A 7,618-nucleotide genomic window follows, 5' to 3' on the forward strand; every position below is an offset into this window, starting at 1 on the left:
TTGGCTGAGTCTAGTGACAAAAACCTGTGAGCAACCCAGGAGGGCCTTCTGAAGACCCCGACCCAGAAACTTTCGCACAACAGCACACAACCAAAAAAAAAATCACACCCTATTTTTCCAAAAGGAATTTAGAGCAATTTATTCCAGGCTTTTAACAGCAGGGTCTGAGTCTAGTGACATCTGACCACACAAATCCATCTGGGTTAAGTTCACCAGTGGGGTGCTTAACCCTTAGGCAATCTGCTTAACATCTCTTGCATGCACGCTAGTCACTTCAGTCATGTCCGACTCTTTGTGGCCCTATGAACTGTAGCCCACCAGGCTCCTCTGTCCATGGGGTTCTCCAGGCAAGAATATTGGGGTGGGTTGCCGTGCCCTCCTCCAAGGGATCTTCCTGACCCAGGGATCGAACCCACATCTCTTATGTCTCCGGTGCTGGTAGGTGGGTTCTTTACCACTAGCGCTACCTGGGAAGCCCTAACCTCTCTTAGCCTCAGCCTCAGTTAATCATCTGTACAATGGGAGCATAATAACACTGTCTGCATAGATTTTTAGAAGACTGAGTGAAGCTATTACCCCAATGACTGCTCCACAAAGAGCACTCAGTAAATTACATTGCTGTCATTAGTGTTAATGAGTCAGGGCAGAAAAAGGAATGAGAACGGCTGTAACAGACATGGTGGATGCCCTCAGCCCACTTCTGAGTTCAATGCAGCCGTGTGTGCAGCTGAGCCTTGCAGAGCCCCCCGTGCATCGCTCCGTGGTGAAACCTTAGTTAGCTTTCTCAGCTCACATGGGTCAGCCTGAAAGTGAAAGAGAGTGAAGATCTCAGAAAAGCAAGCCACAACCAGTGGGGTGTGGGGGCCAGCCTCCTATGGTCGGCAGAAGCAATTCTGAACTACCTTCTACCTGGATTGAGCCCCTGGTGCTCACACCAGTCACCACATCAATAAAGCACTCTCAATACCTTTTCCTCCTTCCACATCTTAGTCCCGCCCCCCTCACTCTTGCCTCCAAAATACATTAATACACCTCCTGCACCAAGAACTCAGGCGCTGATTTTGGAAGATCTCAAAGACAACTGTGGAAAGAATGGAGTGGATTCAGATCCTGGGAGAACTGGGAAGCAAGGTTCTGGAGAGGTGCAGGAATCACCCATCTGCACCCAGGGAACACTGAGGAACAAGGCTAAGTGAGAGGGCCTCAGGAAGAGGGGAATCCACCTCAGGAAAGCTTGACTTGAGCGAGTAAGGACAGGAAGGGGAATCCATTAAGAGGGAAGGATTACAAGATTAAGAAAGAAGGAAGGCAAGGAGGGGAGGAGAGGAATGAAAAGAGGAGAAATGTATAAAGTTAAGCATCACCTGTCTTAGCGTGTCCAGGATGCTATGACTAAGTACCATAGTCTGGGTTTCCCAGATGGCTCAGTGGTAAAGAACCCACCTGCCAATGCAGGAGATACGGGTTCAATCCCTAGGGTGGAAAGATCCCCTGGAGAAGGAAGTGGCAACCCACTCCAGTATTTTTGCCTGGGAAATCCCATGGACCAAGGAGCCTTGCAGGTTTCAGTCCATGGGGTTGCAAAAGACACAACTCAGCAACGAAACAACAACATAGTCTGGGTGGCTTGTAACTAACAGAAATTTATTTCTCGCAGTTTTGGAAGCTAGAAGTTCAAGACCAAGGTGCCAGCAGATTTTGTGTCTGGTGAGAGCCCCCTTCCTGGTTCATAGACCACATCTTTCACTGTGTCCTCACGTGGCAGAAGGGGCTAGGGGATCTCTGAATTCTCTTTAATAAGGACACTAACCCCGTTCATGAGGACTCCACCCTCGTGACCTAATCATCAGGGAAAGACCCCAGCTTTTAATACCATCACATGGCATTAGGATTTAACATATGAATGTGGGGGAGGGGGGACACAGACTTTCAACCCATGGCATCACCTTATGATAACTGACTGCAGGGACAATCAGGCCAAATCAAAGGAGTCTCAATTGTTGAATATTTTCTGTGTAAAATGTCTTCTTACAAAAATAGGACTTAATATTGGCATTTCTTCCTTTCACCAAACTCTCACAGCCTCTTTGCTCCTATACACTAGCTCACAGGGAATCATTTTTGATGGCTTTCACAGCCACATCCCACTCTGAGTAGTGAGCTTCTGAGGGCCGCTCACCTCGCTCAGTGCCTGGCTATAGCGTCTGGCACAATGCAGGCCTCCCGTTCCTGCTTGGTGACCAAAGAATTGAGGTTCTTGTATATTAAGCCCATTATTTACATGTAAACCAATTCTGCAAAAAACCTGAAGACAGTCCTAGCCGTTAAATTAGAATTTTCATTAGAATTCTGCTCACTCTGAATTTGCTCGGCAAACTTCTTTTTGAGTTCAAAGATAGAGATCCAAACCAACTGTGAAAGACTGCTTTGAGGCAATGGACAGAAATCTGACTACGGATTCTGTTTTAGATGATGACAAGGAATTCTTATGAATTTTCTTAGCTCTGATGATGGCATGGTGATTAATTATTTTTTAAAGTTTTCTTATTCATTAGAGAGTCAAACTGAAGTAGTTTAAGGTGAAATACAGTGATACCTGGGATTTATTTTAAAATACTTCAGGAAGAAATATATCCTTTTATTTATTATGTATATTTATGCATATATGAATATAGTATGTATATACATATACATGGAGTTAAATAAGCAAGATGTGTTGTAATATATTATGTACATACATATGTACAGCATGTATAAATATACATATGAAGTTGAATAAATAAGATCAGCACAATGTTTGACCGTTGTTAAAGCTGGGTGGTATGTACATAAGAGTTCATTATACCAGGTCCTCTACTTTGGGGTAAAACTTCCAGAATAAATATTTGCAGGGGAAGGGTCGCTCGGCCCAGCCCCTCCACTGCCTGGGCATCTGCATTCTTGGAAGGAAGGAGGTGGTGGAGGGAGGAGGGAGAGTGAGGATGCCGCGTGGAGCCGAGCTGCACCTCACGTCACATTTGATGTCACCGCTTGGCAGATGTCCCGGGGCCTGGGGGGAATGGTAGACTGTCAGAGCAGGTGTGAAACACTGAACTAAAACAGACATTTAGCAAATCAAACAAGGAGAAAGTGGTTAAGAGCCAGCTGAAGACGCTGGCAAGGCAAGTTCTGATGCTGGTTTTAAAAAAGGAAAAAGAGCAGAAATCAGGGCTGTGAGCTCTGCCCCCTCCTTGCTGGGCCCCAGGGTACCTGAGGAAGCCATGAGCCTTCCCTTCCCCTCCCCCAGGAAAATCATGGTCCTCCCTCTGTTCAGTTACTCCTCCATATTAAACATACTGTATAGAGAGAAGCCCTCAGCCCATTTGTGAAGGAAAACAGGATTCTTGTCTCTTTCCCAATTAAGTTACCATTAAAAAAAAAAAATTCACCTGGAGAAGGAAATGGCATCCCACTCCAGTATCCTTGCCTGGGAAATCCCATGGACAGGGGAGCCTGGAGGGCTGTAGTCCATGGTGTCGCAAAGAATCAGACACAACTGAGTGACTAAACCACCAGCACAGAGATTCAGACATTTTGGCACTTCATATAAGCCAACTGAGGGGTCACTTATGTAGAACGATTCAAGAAAGCTAATGAATAACCTCTTGTTCGAAACAAACAAGTGAATGAGTGAAAGTCGCTCAGTTGTGTCCGACTCTTTGCGACCCCATGGACTGTACGGTCTGTGGAATTCTCCAGGCCAGAATACCGGAGTGGATAGCCTTTCCCTCCTCCAGGGGATCTTTCCAACCCAGGGATCAAACCGAGGTCTCCCACATTGCAGGTGGATTCTTTACCAGTTGAGAAAAAACAAACAAACAAAAAGATTCTTCATCCCAACCTTCAGAACCTTGTCCCTAGGGCTCTGCATCAGGTCACAGCCCAAGGAGGCTCATCCCTTTTCCTTTGGACCTTTACTCTGCCCCGGTGCACTGCTCACCCCGCAACACACACCCACACCTTCCGTATAAGCTTCAGGAGATTCAGGGAGTGCAGAGCAGGGCAGGCCTTGTTTGAAAGGTGTGTTTCCTGACGTCCTTGGGCCGAAGCCAGGCCCTGGGCACTCAGGGCTGCCAAACCTCAGGCAGGGCCTTCCTGTTGAAGACCAGCGTTTCATCCCAGGCAGAGGGCCTCCAGAAATATCACAGATCAGAAAACCAATCCTGGGGACTTTGCTGGTGGCCCAGTAGCTAAGACTACACTTCCATTGCAGGGGGGGCTGGGTTTGATCCCTGGTCAGGGAACTAGACCCCACATCTCACAACTATTATAAGACCTTGTGCAGCGAAATAAACAAAATAAACTGAAAAAAAGCCACCGCCAACAACAATCCTGAAGTTGCCTTGACAGCCCCACCCTTTTTTGGCCATAATTCTTGAGGGAATGCCAACCCTCACAGCTTCCCCTCTTCTGTGTATAAAATGCGTGTATTCGTCTGAGGGAGGCCCAGCAGGTGCAGCGCGAGGCATGGGAAGCAGAGCCTCCCCGCCCTCCTGCCAGCCCCAGTCACAGAAAGGGGAGCCCCTTCCCTTCCTCACGTGAGCTTGGACCTTGGTCAGCACAAAATGTGGAACTGGCCTTCAAAACCCACCAATTATTTGGAGATCCTGAAAACAGCCCAGGAAACTCCCTCCACACTTCAGGAAGGAGGGATTGATGACCGTCCTGTCCTTGGGGCAGTGTGGCAGAGTGTTTGTATTTATCCCATGTGTTAGAAAATGCTACCAAGGCCCAGGTGGCTCAGTGGTAAAGAATCCATCTGCCAAGCAGGAGACAGATTCGATCCCTGGGTTGGGAAGATCCCCTGGAGAAGGAAATGGCAACCCACTCCCATATTCTTGCCTGGAAAATCCCATGGACAGAGGAGCCTGGTAGGCCACAGTCCATGGAATGGCAAAGAGTCGGACATGACTTAGCAACTAAATAACAACAACCAAGGCTTAGAGGTATCACAAGACTCCCATTTGAGGAGTAGAACCTGAGTCTTCAGACTTGCAACACCCAGGCTGGATATACATACAGTAGCCACCCAGCCTCTTATTCAGCAGTTTCCCAAGATTTCAATCACTTTCAGTCAACTGGAGTCTGAAAATACTGCGTGGAAAATTCCAGAAATAATCCAAAAGTTTTAAGTTGCTCACCATTCTGAGTAGTGGGATGAAATCTCTCGCCCAGGACATGAATCATCCCTTTGTCCCGAGTATCCTCTGATTAGACTCTCAGTAGCTATCTCAGTTTTCAGATCCACTGTCCAAGTATTTCAATGCTTGTGTTCAAGGAACCCTTGTTTTACTTAACTATGGTCCCAAAGTGCAAGAGTAATGATGCTAGCAATTCAGATATGCCAAAGAGAAGCTGTACAGTGTTTCCTTCAGGTGAAAGTTCTAGACCTAAGAAGGAAAGGGAAAAAATCATATGCTGAGGTTGCTAAGATCCGCAGGAAGAATGAATCTTCTACCCATGGAATAGTGAAGAAGGAAAAAGAAGCGGGTGCTAGTTTTGCTGGCATACCTCAGACTGCAAAAGGTATGGCCACAGTGAAAGGTCAGTGCTTAGATAAGATGGAAAAGGCATTACATTTGTACAATAAGATATTAATATTTTGATAATGAGCGAGACCACATACACTATACTGTTAAAATTTTATTTATTATTATTAATCATTCTTGTTCATCTCTTACAGTGCCTAATTTATAAATTAAACTTTGCCATAGGTATGTATGGATGGGAAAAAAGCATAGTATATACAGGGTCCTGTACTATCTGTGATTTCAGGCACCCACTCTGGACCTTGGAGTGTCTCTCCCTTACCCTGCCTTGTCTTGCCTTTCCTGTGCAGCTAAACCAGTGTGCTCAAACCATGTCAACAAGAATCATTCTCAATCTCTCAACTCTGCTTCCTTCAACACTGGCATCATTCTTAGATTGGTAGCAAAGGTGACCACAAAAACTTCACGCTTCTATATTCCAGTTTGGAGGATCCACCCAAAGAAGAGAACATCTCCTTCCTAATTGTTCTAACAGAAGTCCCAGGACCTACTGTCATTGGCCTGGCTTGTATCACGTGCCCCTTACTGAGCTAATCACTGTGGCCCAGAAGATACAGTATTCTGACTGGTCAGATTTAGTCATTCCGAAACTGGGAAAGAAGTCGTCTTAGTTGGCATGAGAGTGAGGAAGGGATAGTTCCCCCCACCCCCCACCAATGGGGGTTCTAATACCAAAAAGAGAAACAGGAATGGACCTTAGGAAGGTAGAAACAATAGATGCTCTCCTCCAGGAATTCTCTGAGCATCTCTGTCCTGGCTTCTCTGATTCCTGACAGCCTTCCAGAGCCTTGTTCCAGTTAGGATTTCTTTCTGAGAAAGGGAAGAGGGGAGACTCACTTTGACCCCTTACTCTTTGTACAAAGATCTAAAACCATCTCCGACTGGCTCTTAACTTCAACTGTGTGCTGTGCTCTGGCATGTTCAACTCTTTGTGGCCCCATGGACTATAGCCCACCAGGCTTCTCTGTCCATGGAATTTTCCAAGCAAGGATTCTGGAGTGGGTTGCTAGTTCCTACTCCAGGGGATCTTCTCAACCCAGGGATCGAACTTGGATCTCGTCTTTTTACCACTAGTGCCACCTGGGAGGAAGCCCCTTAACTTCAATTACACAGCATCAGACAAAAAAGTATCCTTTGACCCCAGGCTTAGAAAAACGTGGAATGATTGTCTTTGGTGCTGAAAATTTCTCATTAGAATGGGGAACATTTTGTTATTGGTTATAGGGAACTGAGCCTTGACATGAAGTGATCCAAGTTGTCATCCCTCTTGTTGGGGTTATTTTATTGGTCTCTCTGCTCTTTCTGGGGTCACTCTTTTCCATTGGGAAAATTGGTTCCTTTTTTCCTCCCTTATAATGGAACTCCCGCTGCTGACACTTTATATTGTAAGGTATGGCAGTTCTGGGCACATTACAATAAGCATGATGATCGGTAATGATCCCGAATAGGAGAATAGCATCTTGACATCTGGAAAAGACCTTCATACACATTATTATGTTTGATCCCCACAAAAACCAGAGTGAAGGAGTATAGTATTGTACTTATTTTCTTTAGGTACGGAAATAGACTCAGAGAGGTTAAGTGACTGGCTGAAGGTCACAGAGCTATGTTGGCTGGGGTAGCAGGAAAATATTGGCAGGAATGAGCAGACATTTATTCAAGGCTTCCTTTATTTGACAAGATTAGACTTTATTGCTGCAGAGTTAATCAGCCAACACCCCAGCGGTATTACTTTGCAGTATGCTCACTGCAGGAGCTCGGAAGGACCCAAGAACAAACACTGGGTCACGGGGCCCTCAAGAGCCATGACTAGAGCCTGGCCCAGCATGTCGGCACTGAGGGGTCACCCGCAAGCATGCTCGGCCCTGCCATGGACCTGCTCCACAACTTTCCAGCTCCTTCTCTCCTCAAAGAGGCCGGTAGTTGGACCAGGGGTAGGACTGGGGCTGTGGTCACAGAGAGGGAGGGGACAAGTCTAGCAGGGTCTGGAGTGCTGGGGAAGTCCCAGGCTGGGTGGAAACTTCAGCCTG

Source organism: Ovis canadensis, chromosome 4, assembly GCF_042477335.2.
Source record: "Ovis canadensis isolate MfBH-ARS-UI-01 breed Bighorn chromosome 4, ARS-UI_OviCan_v2, whole genome shotgun sequence".
NCBI lineage: Eukaryota > Metazoa > Chordata > Mammalia > Artiodactyla > Bovidae > Ovis > Ovis canadensis.